The 22,769-nt window shown below is 41.9% G+C and overlaps 1 non-coding gene across 1 annotated transcript; it reads left to right on the top strand.

The window, feature by feature from the left end:
• The first annotated feature begins 18,897 nt into the window (after nt 1–18,897).
• On the top strand, nt 18,898–18,970 carry TRNAV-UAC (transfer RNA valine (anticodon UAC)). Its single transcript has one exon. It is a non-coding gene; the product is annotated as a tRNA-Val (tRNA).
• Nucleotides 18,971–22,769: the final 3,799 nt, after the last annotated feature.

Genomic DNA, 22,769 nt, shown 5'->3' with positions numbered 1-22,769 from the left:
GGAGCCAGGGAGCGGGGGCAGTGCCCTCCTCCCTTCTCTGCTCGATCCTGGGCAAAGCACCTTTTCCGGTTCCTTTGTCCTGACTTAAATAGGGCAATTCGCAGAGGCGCCCTATTGGCTCAACCCTGAGGGGGATGGGAATCTGATCTGGTGGCCAGAACTAAGCCTAACCCGGTTCCAAAACTGGGGAGGTTGCAGGGAGCAAAACCCCTCTCCTGCCACCAGAACCCCCACCCCCTCCACATCAAACCATGACAATAGTTTTAATGTCAAGAGGAAGATAATCTGATCCTAAGTGGATGCTCCCCAACACATTGAAGGAAAAGAGTGACACTCAAATATTCTGACCTGACATGTATGGCAATGTAGTAAGGATCTTCAGGTGCACAAAACCAAAGCTGAATGTTATTCTCTGTAGCGCTTCCTCTCCAAACACAGTGCTCTTATAGGATTGTTACTGCCATATTTTCTATTACTCTTCTCAGACCCACAATAGCTAAAGTTGCCTTCTGACTTTTTTTTTTTTGTAGAATGAATTGATTAAAAACCGAGTAAAGGTATATATGGTTAGCTTGTCTGTTCTCAACATAGGTATGTAGTTTGCACCTAGGCCATAAATAATGCTGTGGTCCAGCCAAATTGGTTTTGCCAGGTGCTAGTAGGAGGTTTTGTGATAATAATTTAGCTACATCAGGCCTCAAGCTTCAAACTTATTTCATGCTTTTTTTTTTTTTTTGTTTAATCTGTATTGGCAAAATTGTTTTGAGAAACTTTTGATCTGCCTGCAATTTGGTTTATGATCGAGTGGCCACTGTCCTGACTGTAGTAGTAAAATCACTTGGTGTGTGTGTTCCCTACCCAGCATTTTCTGGGTTTGTTTCAGTGAGCTGTCTCACAAGTTTAGTTATGCAATTAATGTTTATATTTAGTAGTTCTTCTCCATGTATAAAATGATGTTTTAAACTGTCTCATAGCATGGCATTGAACATGTGTGAAATCTTCAGACTCCTCTTAAGCCCTGAAAATATCATGTCATCCCTGTATGGGCATTTCTGTTAGAGAAAAAAATATTACAGCTCCAAATAACTCGGCAGTTCTGAAGGGATTCTTTGTACGCTTGGTGAAACATAAGGCCTTGAATAGAAAATGGATACAATAAAAATGTTGTCTTCTAGAACACACTAACGTAAAACCATTTTGTTCCTTTAAAAACATTTATTACAAATACACCTGTGCAACAGCAGACTCAGTGGATGTGAAATGATGTTTCAAACATATGAGGGTTTAAGTTACCTCTAAGAGTAACACATTTTCTATCCAAGTATCTGTTGTGGTTTAACCTGGCCAGCCACTAATGCCATGCGGCTGCTTGCTCACCCTCCCCCACCCTTAGGGGATGAGGAAGAGAATTGAAGGGGGAAAGAGAAGGATACTCCTGGGTTGAGATAAGACCAATTTAATAATCAAAATAAAATAAAATAAAATTGAAAGTAATAATGATTAAAATAGTAATAAAAATTATAATAATATATTGAAACAAGTGATGCACAGTGCAATTGCTCACCACCTGCTGACCAACCCCCATCTTGTCCCGGCTAGCCATCCTGAAACAGAGAAGTCCCAGAACCACAATCCTGGAAAAGGGATTACTCCAAAGAGAGAATTGAAGAGAGCAATCCAAAGGGAGCGAACTTCCTGGCCAACCCTCATCTACATACTGAGCACAATGTTACATGGTATGGAATATTCCATTGGCCAATTTGAACCTCAATTCTAAGCTAGAAGTTGTGGTTGCTTTGTTCTGGCTGTGTATCTGGTGTACCTGCACACTAGCAAAACATGGGAAGCTGAGAAGTCCTTGATTTCTTTAGCAGCAACTACAAATATCAATATATTATCAACATTCTTCTCATACCAAATCCCATACTAAATCCAAAACACAGTGCTATTGTAGCCACTAAGAAAAAAACTAAATCTATCCCAGCTGAAACCAGCACAATGTTTTTTGATCTTCAGCACACTAATGTAATTTTTCCAGATGAATTTTCCAGAATTTGGGTGAGAGTCCAGGTTTATTATTGTACACTATGGGCAAGGACCCTGAACTAGAATGCCATCCTCTGGTGCTTGTTAAACCAGTCCTAAAATTACTTTAACTTGTGCGGGGATTCAGCCTGGGCTCTCCCTTTCACCAGCTATCAAAGATAAGGTGAGGTAAAATGTGTGTTATCATTCATACCAACAGATCCTCCAGGACCACTCTATGTTGCTGCCTTGTTCCTGAAGTCTTGTTCTTTGTCTGTTATTCAAGAGTTTCACTAATGCTGATAAAATGAAGAGCTGCAATTACTGTGTTCAAATATAGCCCACTTTTCCTAAGCTCGCTAGCCTCAACTCTTTTCTTACCCAGGCTTAGTTCATTTGCTATTTAACATTTTTATTACTGCTCAGTAACCACAAAGGATTTTCAGTGACACGACATATGAGTAGATATCTGTGCGTGACTTCCAAATCTCACACCAAATTTCAGACTATGACTTAAAATATTCAAATAACTGCTTATAATAGTACCACTAACTGATTCATGGCCACAACTATGTCATATAAGCTGCTCCGTGAAGTTTTCAGTCTAAAGGTTTAGTGAGTGAAGCAGACCTGTTTATTAGCTAATCCTATGATAAACTGCAACAAAGATAGGAAATATTCATGACAGAGTAAAATTTTCATGTAAATGTGGTATTATGAAACTTCCATTATAAAAATACATCTAGACCTAGGACAATCTTGTTACAATAAATAACAGTAAATTATTTCTGCCCTTGTAACTCTTTCAGCCTTCAGTCAAGTCCCTGTAAAAGTTACTGTTTGTTTTTTCCTTCTAGTTGGCTTATGCAGGACAGATTTCTGATCATCTTGGTAGCCTGAACTGATCCTCTCACATGAGGAATATGGGAAAATATTTTTTTTTTTTCTTAGATGATGGCAGTAAAAGAGCATTACCAGACAAGATCTCTCTTCTACAGTAGTTGCCCATATGCAAGTTCCCACAGGAAAAAAAAGGCAGCAATCTTCCCTGTGTGCTGATCAGACTGAGATCTAATAGATTAGGTCTTAAGTTTACTATATTGACTGAACTGCTTTAATAATGTTCTTTTCACTCTTTTCCCTCTTTCTATCAACTTTTCTTTGTATCCTTAGAAATGAGAGCATACTTCTAGTCACAAAGTACACAGAGTTAGACGTTTCTAAAGTATGCTGTTGAATGGAAGCTAGTATGTTTGATTGGGAGCTAATTACAATGGTTGGGAGATGGCTCAGTGACAGGTCCAGCATTAGAGAAGTTATTTTGTCAAGTAGATCGGTGTTGTAAGTGATAGCGTATCTCTGTTAATTAATTTACAAATGATATGTGCTACAATGAATTACGTTCTGGTAATGCAAAGGATTTTAATTCTCCAATAAATTTCCTTTTGGCTAACACAATGATATGTTTTGTCTGGCACTCATTAAGGACATTCACAAAGAATTAAATAGAAACACTATTTTTATTTTTGGAAGTGTTCCGTAATGCTTATATATTTTCCATTGACTTGCATTTTAATAAATTGTTTTCAGATATGATGGAGTGGTGTATCAAGTTAAATAATCGAGTTACATTGTTTCTCCATCAGTTTTCGATGAATACACGCGCAATTATGACAGAGCTTTCTAAAGAACAAGCCTTGCAGCCGTGATATCCTTGAAATAACTGGTATGTGTGCGTTTCGGTGGTTGACTGCTCTTTAGGAGGTTTCTGGACAGAGCTCTGTGGACTGATTCAGAAGCTGGAAGACTTCCAGATGATGACGTCAGACTTGGCACCTCCAGCACCTTCAACTTATCTGTAGATGTTGTGTTGTTCACCTTGGGTTTTTAAATTAGTACTGTCATCCACCTCATCAGAGGCGGTCAGTTAGCCCTGCTTATCTGCATGACTGGTGTCATCTTCATTCCATCCACGTCACCCCCTCCGCCCCCTGCCCCGTTCCAATACTTTCCATTAAGAAGAAAGATTACCTTTTTATTCTTACCCTCTCTTCTTCTATTAAAATTAGCCCTTCTCAACATCTTTGACATGTAGTTATGTAAATATGTTTACAAAGCAATAAAGATAATCACAGTTGTCATGGTGACCGGGGATCAGTCACTTGAAACACATCTCTACCCCCAAGTATTTGTTTACCACTGTACTGTTTCACTTAAGAGCAATGAAAACCAGGCAGCACTAATTCCATGCGTGTCTGTTTTGCCGTTTTGAGAAGGAAAATGGAATTCTGTGTTTATTTCACTCACACAACCGTGCAAAGTGTAAATGGTTTATTTCTAGCTTAGTAACCTTCAGGACAGTTACAGAGTCTGTTTCCTGCCAGGATGGGAGATGTTTGCACTTAGCTATGCAAAGTGATATTAATACTTTTGGGAGCAGTGAGTTGTTAGGGGGAAGTGGAAAGAGAGTGGAAATAATCTCTGTGTGCAGGTTTGACTTCAAAATAGCTTTTAAGGTAGCTGGCACAAGAAGAGACAAACCTCTTGAACTGGATTGAAGGAAAGGAAGATGAAAGTGTTTAATTTTTCTGTCCATTCATATAAAACTTTTGAAAATACATTACCTATAATTTAGCATTAATAAATTTTTATTTACTTTTTAGCATAGCCTCTCTTGAAGGGTGATTTTTCAAGGTAGCTGCAAAGTATCGATGAAGTATATCCACATTTTATTGTGTTTTTTTTTTTTGCGGAGGAGGGAAGTGCCAGTATGAGACTTGATAGCAGAAGAACCTCCATGGGTGAGAGATTTCCTGTAATAGACAGATGACACCAGGCAAAATGGCAAGCAGAAGGACAGTGGGGAGGAGTGTTTAGACTTTGAAAGCTGCAGGAGGAGAATGTAATAGAAAACACTAAGAGAATTGACGAAGAAATGTGAGTTGTGGAGTGTTTGTAAGCTACTTAGCCCATCTTGATACAGATGCTGTTGGGATGGAAAAGCAATTGGAGAGCATTGTAAAGCCTACTTGTTGAATGGGTGTATCTTCCGCCTGCTGGCTAACAGGTTCTTAATCAAATCTAAATGAGAACCCAGTTTTTGCTGAGTTAATACATCTCTCAACAGCAGAAAAGATCATCTGATAAAACTGCTTAAGCAAACTATTCAAGAATGTGCTGAGGTTCTTGGCTTCACAGTGACGTGGTTTTTTGCTTACATGCTCTACTCATTATTTATTATCATTTACAATTTTTATCTACATATTTCATTGCCAGGATTCCTGACTTTTGGTTTAAATATTTAAGTCCGGTGTTGATCTACATTTTGGGCTCCATGATATATTAGTAAGAAATCTAATGCTGAAAGCTGCGGCCTCCCACTTAACACACTCAGTCTGTCCTCCATGACCTCCACTGGCTAGCTGGGAATTTCTCGGTGAAGTACAGGGAGGAGCTGTAAAGGAATTTTGCTTCATTGACACTTTCACTGAAATATTTAGGTTTCTCTCTAGAAAACCTGAAATTGTATATTTACTTGAACCACTGACTTTAGGTAGATGCAATGTAGTGTTTTAATGACACAAATTTTCACAGTTTATCCAGGGAGTTGTAACTTATGTGCCTATGCTCTTAACTAATGACCCGTGTACTTCTTTGGAGGGATGACCTTTGTGCTTTTTCACCTGTGCAAAGCCATGTGCTTTAGTATGTTATAGGAGATCGGGCCTGTTTGAAAGGTTTGACACCCACAGAAGTGACAAGGTATGAAGTATTATGAGATGTTACCAACACACATGAGAGACGGACCCTTTGAGTGGTCTCTCATACATTGTAATGATCTCTTGATCAGACACACCTACCTTAATTCCTTGAGACTTTCTGAACTGGAGCCTCACTCCTGAGCAAAGCAAGGCAATTGGTGAAACTTGCTCATCCAAGCCTTTTTGATTAGAGCAATTATGGCGGAACTCTTCATGGAAAGGGAAGAGGCAAACCACTGAAAAGTTAATTCCTCAGGGCTGCCCAGGCCAATGGAAAACCTTAGCGTTGAGTTAGAGGAAAGAAACCCCACCCAAACTCCCTTCCCTGTCACCAGCAGAAAAGCAATTTTATTGTAATTCAAAGATCTTGCTGTGTGGGGTGTCAACAGATAGAAGAGCCAGACACTAATGTTCTAGCTCATGCCAGATTGGATTGCAATTTAACATTCAAATGGGTTAGCCTGTCTGTAAATCTATTTGTGGCTATTTCTGATCTTCTCCCGAGAAAAGCGAGGAAAAGTGATCTATAAATCATGCTGTTATAAATGTCTTATTTTCCTGGTTGGTTTTAGGAAGAGAAAAGGTATGTTTGCTTCTTCATTTCCCTTCACTTAAGCTTAAAAAACAGCTTTGGTTTTGTCTTTGTTAAGCAGAAACGACTATTCTGTTAGTAACTGGGCTGATAATATTGTGTAAGCATTTGGCAGTGACCGCGCACTGTGCAGGTCGTGTCAGAAGCAGGTAGGTCTGTTCTGTCAAAGCACCAGTAGAAACGTAACTGTACATTCGTGTGGCACCCTGTGAGAGCAAGCACGTAGGCTCACCTGCTCTGCCCGTTGCAGCAGTGATGAGTCTGCGCTGCTGCTGGGGACCTCTGGGGGTGTAGCTTCTGGGGCACTAGGCATGAATGGCATTTGCCTCCCTTACCAGCTGCCCTCCATGTGATACCTGAAAAGGAAACTGAACTTTCCAAGACTCGTTTTAGAGTTTTAGAAAGCAGGTGTTCTTTATTGCAGTGCTGGGTGCACGGGGGATTTCTCTTCCTAGCATGCACACCCGTCTTCTGGACAGAAAATTAGTTATACACTACAATCATGCATAATTCTTAACATATTTCCATATTCTGAAACAACTGGTTAATTTTCTCTGGCTTTACATGTAAATTACTTCGCATGCTTAGTTTTCCTCCTCCGCCCCTTTCTTTTGGGTCTGGGGTGTATTTAGGGTAGGTGGTCTGTGAGTCGGTGGTCGCGATCTCCCCCTGCTGGAATTACCTTTTCCCCCAAGTCACTGCATGTTCACAGTTCAGAAAAACATGATAACAAAGTTTACGCAGTTTCTGGCATGCTCCCTCCAAGGCCAGACAGTTCTTGATAAAGAGTCTCCTTTTTAATCACTCCTGACAGCTTCAAGGATGCTCGTCTTGTTAGTTTCTTTAGGTATGCATAAATCACCTGCTGCTGACTAAACCCTTCATGAAACTCTTACACAAAAACTTTAACCCATTTATTGTTGGGTAACATGCTTTCCTGTAAAATGGGTTGGTTTATGTTTTCTGTGCATCCCCATTCCTCTCCTTCTGACACTTTATAGCACATTATTCCTTCCGTCTTTTACGGTGATGGGCATCAAGAACCTGTATTATTATAGCATAGTGTTATAAAACTACTTAATTTATAAAGCAGAGCTGTGTACTTGGCAGAATCTAAGGGAACAAGCCCTTGAGTGGAGCTGTGAAAAATGGAATAAAATCAATATTCATTTGTTTAAATTTAGTCAGTGCTTCAGTGATGCCAACCTGTGGCAGGTTCAGTCAGATGTGCTAGAAGAGGTGGAGTGAGTACATTTTCCCCACTTCCACTGTGACCAGTCAGAGAGAGCTGTTTGGAGCCAGGAAACCTTACATCATTAACTGGTGCTAGGTGGGGAGAGCTTGTCAGAGACTTCTTTTCTAAGCTAACACTGAAGAGGTTTTCAGCTAAATATATATTCCCCAAACATATTTTGCTTTAAGTTTAAAGCTTTATTTATGTTTTTTGAAGATGTATGACAGATTTTCTTTTCTATGAGTGTTTGGTTCCTGCCCCCAACCCCCGCTTTGTTTTAGAACAGAAAGTTTTCGCATACTGGTGGGAAGAAAAAGGAAACTATTTCTCCTTAAAACTCCTATTATAAAGAGAAAGTACTCTAGCCTTTTGTGCACTTTCCATGTTGGCATTTTAAGTATTGTCTGGCCAGTGGTTGTGCTTAATCTCAGTAGAAGCACGTAATTGAATCTTACTGTGTTTTATTCTTTGGTATAATACATCCTTTTGTTTTGGCAGTGTTGTTGCCTGTTTTGCAAGTGGTAAATCTGTTTTCTTACAGGCAAATTTCTTAGATGTGCTGAGATTGTGCCTTAAGGCTTTTAGTAAATTAGTTCAGCTTGTTATATGTGGTTTTAGGAGCGTTTCAACAGTGAAAAACCCAGTCGATGGAGAAAAAGGACAAAGCAAACATACATGTTTCTTCCTTTAGGGGATAAATAGCTGATCAGTAGTAAAGGCAATTGCACTGGTCAGTGCTAAACTGCAACAGTTCACCTGGGACCTGACAAAGCAGCTCATGACAGATGAAGCAGGAGGAAATATGAGCCACAACAGAACATACAGTCTGTCATCCTTCACGTGTGTCAAGGGTGTAGGTGAAAACTGGTGTAGGGAATAAGGGCAGCATTTCTGAAAGAGAGGCAAAACTTGCTGACTTGCTTACCTTTCTGTTGCAAGGCTGAAGAAGTCTAAGCCTATGCCTGTTCCAGGTGAAATGGAGCCAGGGACTGTCCTTGTGAAGGGACCCAAGTCCCGTAGTGTAGAGGTCTTCGGATGATGTAGTACTTGCTGTAAATCTCTTACAAGCCCCATGCAGAGCCTCTGTGTCATTGAAACATAATCCAGGGCAGAAGTGCTGAGTTCAAAGCCTCTGAAATGACGTGTCTTTTGTAGTATGAAACCTGGGAGTTAGTGCAAGGACATCAGGTATGCTTTAGGGTGTAAAGCCATCTAGGATAGACTTAGAGGATGAGAGGAAGCCAAACATAGTGCAGCTTGTCCACACTGCCAACTGGGAGTGGACCTTGGCACAGATACACCAGCTCTGAGTTACGTCTGTGCATTGTACTGGGTAGCACTTGTTCCAGTACACCAGAACTGTGCCAGAGTGACATCAAAACACTAGGGACAATCTGCAGTCCTGTACAAGAGCTTGTCCTATGGATTTCTTTAGGACTCTATAATTCTGCTGCTGAAACAGACCTGCAGAACGTCCTTTGCAAGGTCAGGCCATCAGAAATGGTCCACAACTGCTGAGGCTTTTATCTTGTCTACGAAGTAGCAAGTGACTCTGCTGTGCTGCAGAGGAAGTGCTGTGTGGTTTTTTGAACCATAACTCTGTGTTGAGTAATACAGGCTTTGATTAGGTTTTTGGGGAGTGCTGCTTGTATGTATGTTTGTACGTATTTCTTTGTAGAAAAAAACACTTGCCAGACCTAGAAGGGATTTGGTAAAATATCAATAAATATCAAGTGGCAGAGACAGGGAAAATTGATTTGTCCTGTCAATGGGAGGGTCATTTTCTCACAGGTGTGATTTGGCTTTTGCTCTGTGGAAATTCAGTCACAAATACTACAAGATACATAGCACGTTTCATAGCAGAAATGTGTTCAGTCTTATTGCACATCTTTTCTAGGACTTCTATGAAATGACAATGTTTTTCTTCTAAACTATTTCCCAATGAAATCTGGTGATTTTTTTTTTTTTTAATCAGTGTTCCATGTTGCTTGGTTTACGTTTAGTTTGTATGGAGTTTCTAGACACAGTTGCAACTTGAAAATACAGCCTCATACTATAAACAAAAGTGCAATGAAACTGAAACAACTCTCAATGAGGCACTGTGAAGATTTCACCTTACAACAGATGTTAAAAGATCTTATTGGTACAAGAATGTCTAGTAAACTGGTAAGTTCCTAGTAGTTCTTATACAGTCTTCTTGGAAACAAGTGAGGTCTGATTTCATCGCCAATGTTTCCTTGGTAGAAATTCAAATAGATAATGAACACAATGTATTTGTTACCTAAGGCAGAAGCGTTCTAAAAAAATGGTGAGAAGACGTCTGTTCTCTAGCCTGAGTCCCAAAAAGCTGCCTGGTTATATCAGCTTACAATCAGTCTCTATCCCACTTGGCTTTCCTATCTTTTTCTTTCCGTTAGTGCTGTTGGCTGTGGTTATGGTTTTGTGTGTGGTGGTGAAAAGTTAGTGCAGCTGTGTGTGGTGAGAGTTTTTTTTTCCAGTATGCTGAACAGGAGAGTGAGTAGTCTTTAAGATCATGTCTTAAATTCATAGCATAAGTGTCTACAGCCCAGGGGCCTTTGAAAAATTTGGAAATCTTGCTGAATGAGTCAGAAACTAGGGAATCATTTTTCTAGTCTAGATTGCCTATAACTTTTTTTTTCCTTATTTATTTTGAGTGCCTGTTTGTTAAATCTATTTTCTTTCACTTGGGCAAAAATAACTGGTTTTAAAAAAATAAAAAAAAAACCTTGTATAGATGTAAAAGAAGGAACAAAGCTTGATGACCTCTAATTATGAGATTGTATATTTCTAAAGCTGTACAATGAGGCCCATGATAAAAAAATATATGTTAAGCCAGAGAAGTTGACAATAAATGAAATTGCACAAAATTGGAATGAGAACTGAATGCAACAGAACTTCTGAAACTGTATCGTATCTGTGATAGTACTTGGTATTTAAAGAACAAATATTCTAGGAGAGTTTTGATTTATTACTTTTCCTCCGGACTTTTCTTTACAGTCTTGTTGCTTCTCTAACTCTGGAAAGATTAGTAAATGCATGACTAAGACTACTTCATTCTTATGACATGATGACTCATCTGTCAAATAGTTAGCTGCATTATAGCAAGTCATGTCATTCTGATTTCTTTTCAGGGAAGAACTAGTTTGCAAGGTTGAACAACTACAGGATACACTAATTAGTATCTTTCTTTTCTCAGATCTCCCTGAAATGGATTTAGATTTTTTTCCATACTGAAGGTCTGGGAGGAGAACTGAATGTAACATTTTATCATTGAAACAGGATGTTTTGACTTTATATTGGTATGAATGGATATGTTCAGAACCCACTTGTATCACGTGTACTATTTTTTCTTAAATGGAGTGTTGCTTAAAAAAAAAAAACCACATCTGCTTTTTTGGGTGGAAGGAGTGCTTCCCAATAATCTCATCTCAAATAGCCTAAGGGTTAGTCTATTGTCATATGTTTTCCCTAAACCCAAGGCCATGCATTGGAAACACTCGATCTTATGTGTTCTCAGGACCTAACGGTAAGATAGAAGAGGACTAGAGAGTCCTGGATGGCATTGGTAAATGTCAAGGAGCTGTAGTTTAACAACTGGCAAATATTTGACTTGCAGTTTAGTAAGTAAAACATCTGCTATTGCTCTAGAGCTGATAAATGGAACCTTTTATCTGTTTTGCTAATGGTTGCAATAACACAGGAAATCATAAACATTTTTCAAGTGACTTCAAGGTATTTTGCTAAAAGAAACTTTTACACAGATCTTTAATAGCTTACAACAGCAAGAAACTTGGTGGTACCAAACACAGAATACATGTTTCTTTTAAAAGTTGGGTTATGGCTCTAGAATATTGTATTTAGCTGACACATACTTCTAAACATCAGTCTTGCATTCCTTGAATCAAGAACATAAATAGTCTTTTTTGCTAGTCTTTTAGAAAACATTTTTATGATTCTTTCAGTGAGTTAGTGTGGCAGTTATGTTCCTGTTACCTCAGGATGGCAACAAAAGGTCCATGCTACTACTGCAATGCAAGCAATAGGACTTGTTATTAGCTTTCCTATACTAATGGACTAATGATGGCTAAATCATGAGTTTGTTACTAGAGTAACTGGCAGAGGATGCAGCTAAATTTGTTTATCTTCCCTACAGCAGACCTATATTCCTCCCAAGTGGCCTGCCCCTCCTTCCATGATCTGTACACTCTCTTTTGCTACTTGAGTTTGCCCAACAGTTCCCCATTTAACCATGCAGGTCTCTTGGTGCCCTTTCTTGACTTCCTACCTGTTGGAATGCACCAGTCTTGAGCTCGGAAGAAGAGGTCCTTGAAGGCTAACCAACTATCTTGGGCCCCTTTACCTTCTAGTACTCTGTCCCATGGGATTTTTACCTTCTAGTACTTTGTCCCATGGGATTTCTCCTAGCAAATGTTTGAAAAGATCAAAGTTGGTCCTACTGAAGTCCAGGGTTCTAGTTCTGCTAGGTATTCTCTTCCTGCCACATGAGATCCTCAACTCCACCATTTCATGGTCACTACAAACAAGGCTACCCTCAACTTTCAGCGCTTCAACCAGACCCTCCTTATTAGTGATAATAAGATCCAGCAGTGCTCCTCTCCTAGTAGGCTTATCCCCCATTTGCATCAGGAAGTTATCATCAATGCACTGAAGGAACCTCCTGGACTGTGGATGGCTGGCTGAGTAGGCCTTGCAGCAGATATCAGGATAATTGAAGTCCCCCATGACAACCAGGGTCTGCATTTGCGAGACCACTGTCAGCTGCCTGTAGAAGGCCTCATCAACATCCTCATCCTGATCCGGTGGTCTGTAATAGACACCAATAACACTATCACACATGCCAGATTGTCCTTTAATTTGCACACACAAGCTCTCAACTTGCTCCTGATCCGCCCCTGGACAGAACTCAATACACCCTAGTTGCTCCCTCACGGAAAGAGCAACTCCACCACCTTGCCTTGCTGGCCTGTCTTTCCTGAGGAGGACATAGCCATCCATGACCACATTCCAGTCATGCGAGCTGTCCCACCAAGTCTCAGTAATTGCTACAAGATCATAACCCCTGATGGAACACAGATTTCTAACTCCTCCTGTTTATTCCCCATGCTGCATGCATTGGTGTACAGGCATTTCAGAGAGCCAGCTGAGCACACCGATTTCACCCTGGGGGGAGGGGGGGCCTTATTCCCTGAGCCAAGTTTACTGAGCCTAGTTATATCCCCTTCCCCCTTCAAACCTAGTTTAAAGCCCTCTCGATGAGCCCCACCAGCTCATGAGCAAGAATCCTTTTCGCCCTTTGAGATAGCTGAAATCCATCAATTGCCATCAGAACTGGTGCTGTGAAAACCTCCCCATGATCAAAGAAACAAAAATTCTGTCGATGGCACCAGCCTCTGAGCCATCTGTTAATCAGATATGTTTTCCTGTTCCTTTCTGTATTCTTTCCTGCCACTAAAGGGATTGAGGAAAACACTACCTGTGCTACTGACCCTTCAACCAATCGCCCCAGTGCCCTGAAGTCCCTTTTGATGGCTTTTGGACCTCTCTCTGCTACCTCATCAGTTCCAACCTGCATGACCAGTAATGGATAATAATCAGAGGGCTGTACCAGACCAGGGAGTTTCCTAGTGACATCCCTGACCTGGGCCCCAGGGAGGCAGCAGGCTTCCCTGTGGGTTGGGTCCGGTCGACATATTGGCTGCTTGTTTTAAAGGAAACTGTAAATACAGAATAAACCAAGAAGTGAAAACTCAGTTTTTAAACATTATTTTTTTCCCTATGTCTGCACGTCATCAGTCAATCCAGATATAAGTTCCGTGTTTCTTAAGGTTTTTATTTAATATAGCTAATTTTCTTACTTACCACTTTGTAAGACTAGTGTTACTAGCTGTGTCACATTGCCATTCTCTCTTCCAGACCTGAACCAGGGGAGATTTAGATTGGATATTAGTAAAAATGTCTTCACTGAAAGGGTTAACAAGTGCTGGATCAGGCTGCCCAGGGAAGTGGTTGAGTCACCATCCCTGGAGGTGTGTGGCACTTAGGGACATGGTTTAGTGGTGAACCTGGCAGCGCTATGTTTCCAGTTGGACTTGATGATCTTAAAGGTCTTTTCTAATCTAAACAATTCTATGGTTCTGTTCTATGATTCTATGAGAATCCTTGGCTAAGAAAGCAAGTGGTGCTTGTAAACCTGCAAGTGTCCAAAGTATCCTACTTGAGTCAGACAGTGTTCATGATTGAAACCTCTCTTCCAGTACCTATCTAGGAACACACTGTTCTAGCAGGGCAAGCTCAGGGCTGAGGGTGGGAAGACCCAGTTTCTGTTTTGAACCTTACAAACAGCAGTGATCCTGTAAGCCTGAGCTTCCTGAGATTTGGAACATACAACTGTAATATTAAACAGGGATTCTGTCCAACTTCAGGATTTGTGTATGGGAAACCGCTGTCCTTGCTTGTTTTTGAAATATTTGAAATATGTGAGTGAAGCAACCATTTTAGCTAGCAGAAGAAACAAGCTTAAATTGTTCTTTGTATATTTGTCATGCTATTTCTTTCCTGGGGTGGTAGAATGACAGTGCTTTGATACTGCAGTAGTTTGTTCAAGTAGTAGTTCATCTTCAACTAGATGTTCAAGGGTAAGGGCTCTGTCTCCTGTGTTTTCCATGTGCTGTTTCATGTACCATTCTTGGAGAAGCTCATACACATATCATTTTAGGCTTCTAGGGTACTTCTTTACCTTTACTCCTTTGCAAGATGTTACCTGGATGATCTGCATAATGTCAGCAAGAAGAGGACTGAACTATCACATTCTAGCAACATGCAGGCACTGTATTTTTCCAAAGTTTTGTGTTATGTTTATTGTTTTTTTTTTCTTTTTTTTCCCTCTTGGAAAAAGAGTAGAATTCTAAGAGTTTTGTTTTTTTTTTTTCCAGTGACATAAAGAACGAGTCAAATTTGTTTACGATGAGTGCAAGTCATTGAAATTCCTGAGATTAAACACATGGCTGCAGAATTAATCTCTTTTGAGTGTAAGCAGTTCAATACGGAACATGATGATTGGAAATGAAGAGTGAAATTAGTAATCAGGAAAAGGTGACATGATATGAACTTTCTCAGGGTCAGTAACTCCAAGACAAGAACTTGTGTCTTGCAAACATGTGAAAACTCCTTTGCTCAGCCGCCAGACAGTAAGATGGTTTGGGATTTGTCCAGTAATTCTTCAACACTACTGAAAATATGAATGGCTATGTAATCTCTGTGGTAGGATCTTAGTGCAAGGGAGAAAATTGACATGGAAACCATAAAAAAAGCAGCACTTCACTAAGGAAGCTGAATTTTGTTTTGAAAATATTCATAGGCTGAAGAAAAATGTGAGATGACAAAAAGTATTGTGAGGTATTAAAAGAAGCAAAATTGTATATGTTATTGTACTGTGAATCTTGGATATAGGTTATTCTTATCCCTGACCTACTAGATAATCCTGAAACATTTCAGCCCAGGGATGCCTACACTGGCTCAATGGGAACTCTTTCATTGTTACAATGGCAAACAAAGAGAAGACACTGATAAATACATGAAGATGTTTCTCCCTTTGTGTTTGCTCCTTCTTCCTTTCTGTGGCTCTGGCCTGCACGTTTTGTCTATGTGAGTGTGAGTATGGTGAAAATGATGCCTTGTGAAAGCAGTTAATTCAAAATTGTATGTTGACAGGAAGGGAGAAAGTAATGGGCAGTACAGGAAGTTGATTTTCTTCCGAGTTCCTCTTCGAGATGACATGTTGATCGCTGCTTTATTTGCTCTCTTTGGGCATGGATGCTTTCTCTTCATCCGTGTCCTACTCCCCAGAATACTCTGCTGAGTGGGTAGGTTGTGTTTTGATGATGTGATTCCGAGGGAAGCTGTGGGGCAAGGAAATGGTGCAATCCTATGGACAAAGCCAACCTGAGCAGGCTACAGAAAATGTTGCCTGTTCCAGGTGAAATCAGAAGCACTCGTAAGTAATACAGAGAACCTCTATTCTCTTCTATCCAAATGAGTTGCTGGAAGAAGCCTCTGACACAATCTGAACTACTCTAATTTTCCTCTACCACCTTGTGTCATGTTGTTCTGTGGTTGGTAGTTCTGGTCTGAAACTTTTGTTCACTGTTTTCAATGTTCTTAATCTCTGCAGAGTTCAAAAACATCTATGTGCTTTTTAATAACTTAGTACAACTTAATTTACTGATTCTGTGGACTGAACTGTACAATTTTCTTAAAGACAGTACATTTGTGAAATGAATTATGTTCTTTATCTGTTCCTTTTGTTTGTAAAATAGACTGGAGAAGCAGGTATATTTTTAGATCAGTCATCCAGTAAAATTGAACTTGTGAATAACCTTTTCATGTAACATAAGAAAAGAAGTAATTGGACTGAATAAATCAATCTGCAGTGAACAGCTGAACCAAGCTGTCATTTACAGATATTTAAAAGCTTAAAAAAGCAACCCAGAAGTTACTGTAGTTTAAAGAAAACCAAATAACACCTACATAAAACCCCATCAGGAGACCATGGCTTGCAATCTTTAGACATCACAAGCTTTCTTAGCGTTCCTGATGTGTTGCGATGTGTGACACGTCATTTCCAGCATGTCTGTGTTTAGACAATATGTCTAAACACAGAATCTAACATGCATTAGGATTTCATTTTTATATAAGTAACTTAAGTTTAACTTCATTCTTAAGTTGGACAGTAACTAATATTACCATATGAGTAATATTTTAATACCATAGCATCTATGAAAACTTAGATACTATTTTAAAATACTAAGCAAATGCTATCTTAAATACTGTTCATGCCATGGCTTTCACAGATGCAGAGGTTGGAGCCAAATACACAGCATTGGCATATTGGCATCAAAGCTGTGTGGGATGAAATGCCATCCTGTATCAACCTTTCAAAGATGCAATTTCCTGCCATTTTGCTGCTAGCTGGAGCCAAATGCATTTTTAGCATGGTCTTTTGCATATTCCTTCAGTGCATTCTTCATTATGCTGACAACCTTTCTGCAGAAGGGATGGATGGTGGTTCTCATCCAGAACTTCACCACTCATCTACCATTCAACTAGTTTAGGTCATATATATATTGTAGTGCTTCAGTCAACTAACTAGTCTTCCTGTGCTTCAGTTCTCCGTTGGCTCTCACTTACAGCTGATATGAGTAAGATTAGAAAAGGATGAATGGTTTTGGGGGAATAGATAGTCTCATGCTGGAAGTGATAGGTTGTGTTGTTCCATTTCTGGCAACTAAGACGAGCATCAAGGCAGAGCAGGTGATGTAAGTAGCGCTTGTGTCTGTCATTGCCTAATTTGGAAGATCCTGACCTGCCTGAGCCCTCTCTACAGTGTGTGCAAGCTTGTGTATGTAAATGACAAACACTTCTACAAGCTATGAAATACTGCCTCTCAATAAATCATTTTTCACAGTATAAAATGCATTGTTTATTTGAACAGTCACAGTGAATGTTATAAATGGGTCCAGGCAGCAAACCTCAATTCCTGACCTTTATTATCTCTTAGAAAACCTGGTTTGGCACCATCCTGGAAAACAGTGGTAATATTTGCATTTTACAATGACTGTCTGTCTGGTGAATTAAGGCCAATTGTGAAATTGCAGCCAAAGATCTTTTCAAAGTTTTCAGTCCCCCCACCAAAAGTAATCAACCAGCCGATCACACTCAAAAGTAATTCTTGTCCTATGTCCATATAATTTTTTTATTGAAATAAATGTTTTGTTTATAGTCATCGTTTATTTTGCATTCAGTTTCAATTATTATAGTACCTTTTTCTTTTAACTCGCATATTCTGATTACTTATTTTACTTATCTGGATATCAGGTACCAGAAAATGTTGTTTTTCTTTTCTGCAGTGGATAACTGATAAGTCTTTCAATAGCTTTTAACAATAACATCAAACTCTCAAATATTTCAGAAGTTTCTATTGAAAAAATTCAATTGTTACATTGTCTACATGTCTACATCCTTCTTCCAAGATCAATAACTTCTCCTCGGTACTTTTTCATTCACACTGCCCACCATAATTTGCTATTCAGGTAACCAAAGTGTACCTGCTGTAAATGAAAGCAAATATTAACACTAGTGTGGTAGTTTTCTTTTAAAATGGCAAACAGAGACTCAAGCTCCCTTTTGTCTGTGACCTTTTCCATAGCCTTAAATAGAATCCAACTCTTCCACTGAGTAATCAGCATGAAGAAATAATGAGGCACACATGAAAAAGTTAATATAATAAGGAAAAAGACTTTTTATCATAGCAACTGACAGTGTAATATTGTATCATATGAGACAGAAGTCTCTTGGATGTGTGTTTATTTAAATGGATTTATTGTTGTGTGTTTGCACATGGCACACTTGGTACTAGCCAGATTAAGCAGAGACAGCAATGTGTAACCTGAAGAGCACAGCATTAATGACATTAACTAAAACTTAATTGCGTATCACTAGCTATCCTGTGTTTTTTGGGTTTTTTTTTTTTTTTTTTTTTTGCTTTTCCAAAAGGCTAGTTGTACATCGGAAAATCACAAAAGTCAATCCAACACAACTTCCACAATTTCCTTCAACAGTTGTTGGACTGAAGTTGTCACCCTCCTCCTTTTTCCTCCAGGAACATAATTATTGTGATTCTTTCATGATCTTAGTCCGTTACAAGGACAATTCTTCCTGTCTGGGCAGAACTAAAATAAATTCTTCAAAGGAAGAAGGGAGAGTGAAACTAGTGGAGAAATGAGAGAAATTTCTCCACTAGTGGAGAAATGAGAGAAATTTCTACATGTTCTCTCTGCTAAGAGAACATGTAGAAAATGATGTCTTTTCTGTATGTGGGAAAATACACTCCTCTACGTATCCAAGTGTCTATGCTTGGATAGATTCTTGGATACGTAGTGTCCTCTGTCCTTGCAGATGGAGCTTTCTCAGAGCCCGAACTACTGTTCCTTCCTTGTGCCTTTTTGGGAGGGTCTATTTTCAGAGTCTTTTAGGCTGGTTGGGGTGGTTCCTGCCTTCTTGCATAGGAAGGATCGATTTTCATTTTTCTTACCAAAGCTGATTGCATCTATGTTCACGGGACTTCCTGCTGAAAAGCAAAGGAATGTAACGTGTGAATTGGGGTTGAGTGAGATTGAAGGGGTAAGTACTTGGATGGGAGACTGCCTGGGAATACCACATGCTGTAGGCTTTTATTTTTTTTGGTGGGCTCCATGGTGTAGGGGTGATCACGTCTGCTGTACACGCAGAAAGTCCTGGGTTCAAGCCCTGGTGGAGCCACGTCCCTCCCTCTAACGTGGCTTTTTTTGTGCCTGACAAATTTGGTGGCCTTCTATGATGGGGTTACAGCGTTGGTGGATAAGGGAAGAGCAACAGACATTATCTACCTGGACTTGTCCAAAGTATTTAACACTGACTGGCACAACATCCTCGTCTCTAAAATGGACACAGATTTGATGTATGGACCACTCGATGGGTAAGGAATTGACTGGATGATCGCACCCAGAGAGTTGCAGTCAACGGTTCAATGTCCAAGTGGAGGCCAGTGATGAGTGGTGTTCCTCAGGGGTCAGTATTGGGGCCAGTGCTGTTTAACATCTTTGTCGGCGACATGGACAGTGGGATTGAGTGCACCCTCAGCAAGTTTGCAGATGACACCAAGTTGTGTGGTGTTGTGGACACGCTGGAGGGAAGGGATGCCATCCAGAGGGACCTGTATTTGTGCTTGAGATTGCCCCTACCCACATGAAGGACCTTGCACCTGGCCTTGTTGAACTTCATGAGGTTCGCACAGGCCCACCTCTTCAACCTGTCAAGATTCCTCTGGATGGCATCCCTTCCCTCCAGTGTGTCAACCACACCACACAGCTTGGTGTCATCAACAAACTTGCTGAGTGTGCACTCGATCCCACTGTCCATACCACTGACAGTGCTGTTAGACAGCGCTGGTCCCAATTATTGACCATTTGACCAGGAACACCATTTGTCACTGGATGCGCTGAAGTGTTTGGGCATGCTTTTGAGGGAAGGGCTAGAACTAAGAAAGCAATGAAAGCCCAGTGCTCAGAAGACATCCAAACACTTGCAACAGCAGGCCTCATCCATTTATTCCAGTCCTTCTTTGCCTGTTTTGTAGCCAGCTCTTAATCTGTGAGAAAACTTTCCCTTTTGTCCTATGGTATCTTTAAGCCGGGTGGCGCAGCTCCAGGATGAAGTGCTGGAACTCAGGGAGGAGGTGAACAGGTTAAGAATAATTAGGGAAAGTGAGAAGGAAATTGACAGCTGCCATAATCTGGTTGTGGCAGAGCAGAAAGAAGAAGTGGAGAGGGTAAAGGGGATCAGGGAATGCGAGGAATTAGGGGACAAGGAGCAATGGCGCAAGGTCCCTGCTCGGTGAGGCAAGTGCAATTGCCTGGCAATTCCCTCGCCTCCCCAGGTGACCTTATGTAACAGGTACAGTGCTCTGCGAGGGGAACTGGAGGACAGGGAGGGTGATGGCTGTCCCTGCTTGGAGGTGTCTCCAAAGCCGGGTCGGACTGCCGTCGGTATTAAAACCTCATCAAAAGAAGAAAGCATAGACGAGGGCCCACGCAGAGGGTTGCCTAAGGGGAGTCAGTCTGCTCCACGATTTCTGACTGCCCCTGTTAAAAGAAAAAGGAGGATAATTGTCATAGGTGATTCCCTTCTGAAGGGAACAGAGAGACCAATATGTCGACCGGACCCAACCCACAGGGAAGTCTGCTGCCTCCCTGGGGCCCGCATCAGGGACGTCACTAGGAAACTCCCTGGTCTGGTCTGGCCCTCTGATTATTATCCATTACTGGTCATGCAGGTCGGAACTGATGAGCTAACAGAGAGAAGTCCAAAGGACATCAAAAGGGACTTCAGGGCATTGGGGCGACTGGTCGAAGGGTCAGGAGCCCAGGTAGTGTTTTCTTCAGTCCCTTTAGTGGCAGGAAAGAACATAGAAAGGAACAGAAAATCAGATTTGATTAACAGATGGCTCAGAGGCTGGTGCTACCGATGGAAATTTGGTTTCTTTGATCATGGGGAGGCTTTCGCTTAACCAGGTCTGATGGCAATTGATGGGACATGCCTTTCTCAGAGGGGAACCAGGGTCTTAGCTCAAAAGCTAGCAGGGCTCATTGGCAGGGCTTTAAACTAGATTTGAAGGGGGAGGGGGGGAATATCAAGAATGGTAAAGATATGCTGGAAGTACCTGTAGAACAGAAGAAGGGAATTCCAGCCGCTCCAGCCAAGAAGTCAGATTCATACCGCTGTCAGCATGGCACCAGTGCCAGCACCGAGGGCCCAGAAGCTGAGGAAGGATCGCAGGTATGTTCAAACGAACTTACACTGCCGTCCAAGAGAACCCCTGTCGCTCCAGCCAGCGAGTCGGCTTTGTCGGAGGCCCAGCTGAAGTGTATGTACACCAACGCACGCAGCATGGGAAATAAACAGGATGAGCTGGAGATGCGTGCACATGAGCAGGGCTACGACCTTATTGGCATCACGGAGACGTGGTGGGACGACTCCTATGACTGGAGTGTCAACATGGAGAGGTATAAGCTTTTTAGAAAGGACAGGAGGGGGAGACAAGGAGGGGGTGTCGCTCTCTACGTCAGCAACCGGCTGGAGTGCGTGGAGCTTCGCCTGGGGTTGGAGGAGGAGCTGACAGAGAGCTTATGGGTCAAGATTAGAGGACGGGGACGGATAGGCGATGTTACGGTAGGGGTCTGTTACAGGCCACCTGGCCAGGAGGACAGAGCAGATGAGGCGCTTTATAGACAGATAGGAGCAGCCTCGCGGTCACAAGCCCTGGTCCTCATGGGGGACTTCAACCACCCTGACATCTGTTGGAGAGACAATACAGCAGGGCGCAGGCAGTCCAGGAGGTTCCTGGAATGCGTGGATGACAATTTCCTTCTGCAGGTGATAGAGGAGCCGACAAGGAGGGGTGCCATGCTCGACCTTGTGCTCACCAACAGGGAGGGACTGGTGGGCAATGTGAAACTTAAGGATAGCCTTGGCTCCACGACACGGTGGAGTTCAAGATCCACGGGGCAGCAAGGAAACTATACAGCAAGCTCTGTGCCCTAGACTTCAAGAAGGCGGACTTCGGCCTCTTCAAGGACCTGATGGGCAAAGTGCCGTGGGAGGCGGCCCTGGAGGGACGAGGGGCCCAGGAAAGTTGGTCCACATTCAAGGAGCACCTCCTCCAAGCTCAGCAGAGGTGCATCCCGATGAAGAACAAGTCGGGCAAAAAGACCAGGAAGCCCGCGTGGATGAGCAAGGAGCTCCTGGACCAACTGAAAATGAAGAGGTTAGCCTATAGAGGGTGGAAGCGGAGACAGATAGCCTGGGAGGAATACAGAGAAGCTTGTACGAGTCCAAGTGGAGACCGGTCACGAGTGGTGTCCCTCAGGGGTCCGTGTTGGGCCCGGCCCTCCTCAACATCTTTGTCGGTGACGTGGACAGTGGCATGGAGTGCACCCTCAGCAAGTTCGCCGATGACACCAAGCTGTGTGGTACTGTCGACACGCTGGAAGGGAGGGATGCCATCCAGAGGGACCTCGACAGGCTGGAGAGGTGGGCCCGTGTCAACCTCATGAAGTTCAACCAGACCAAATGCAAGGTCCTACATCTGGGTCGTGGCAATCCCAGGCACAAATACAGACTGGGTGGTGAATGGATCGAGAGCAGCCCTGAGGAGAAGGACTTGGGAGTACTGGTGGACGAGAAGCTCAATATGAGCCGGCAATGTGCTCTTGCGGCCCAGAAGGCCAACCGCATCCTGGGCTGCATCAAGAGGAGCATGGCCAGCAGGTCGAGAGAGGTGATTCTTCCCCTCTACTCTGCCCTCGTGAGACCTCACCTGGAGTACTGCGTCCAGTTCTGGAGCCCCCAACATAAGAAGGACATGGACCAGTTGGAGAGGGTCCAGAGGAGGGCCACGAAGATGATAAGAGGGCTGGAGCACCTTTCCTATGAGGACAGGCTGAAAGAGTTGGGGCTGTTCAGCCTGGAGAAGAGGAGGCTCCGGGGTGACCTTATAGCGGTCTTCCAGTACCTCAAGGGG

The sequence above is a fragment of the Tauraco erythrolophus genome, chromosome 6 (genome assembly GCF_009769465.1).
Source record: "Tauraco erythrolophus isolate bTauEry1 chromosome 6, bTauEry1.pri, whole genome shotgun sequence".
NCBI lineage: Eukaryota > Metazoa > Chordata > Aves > Musophagiformes > Musophagidae > Tauraco > Tauraco erythrolophus.
This window is presented reverse-complemented; position numbering and strand designations above follow the sequence as displayed.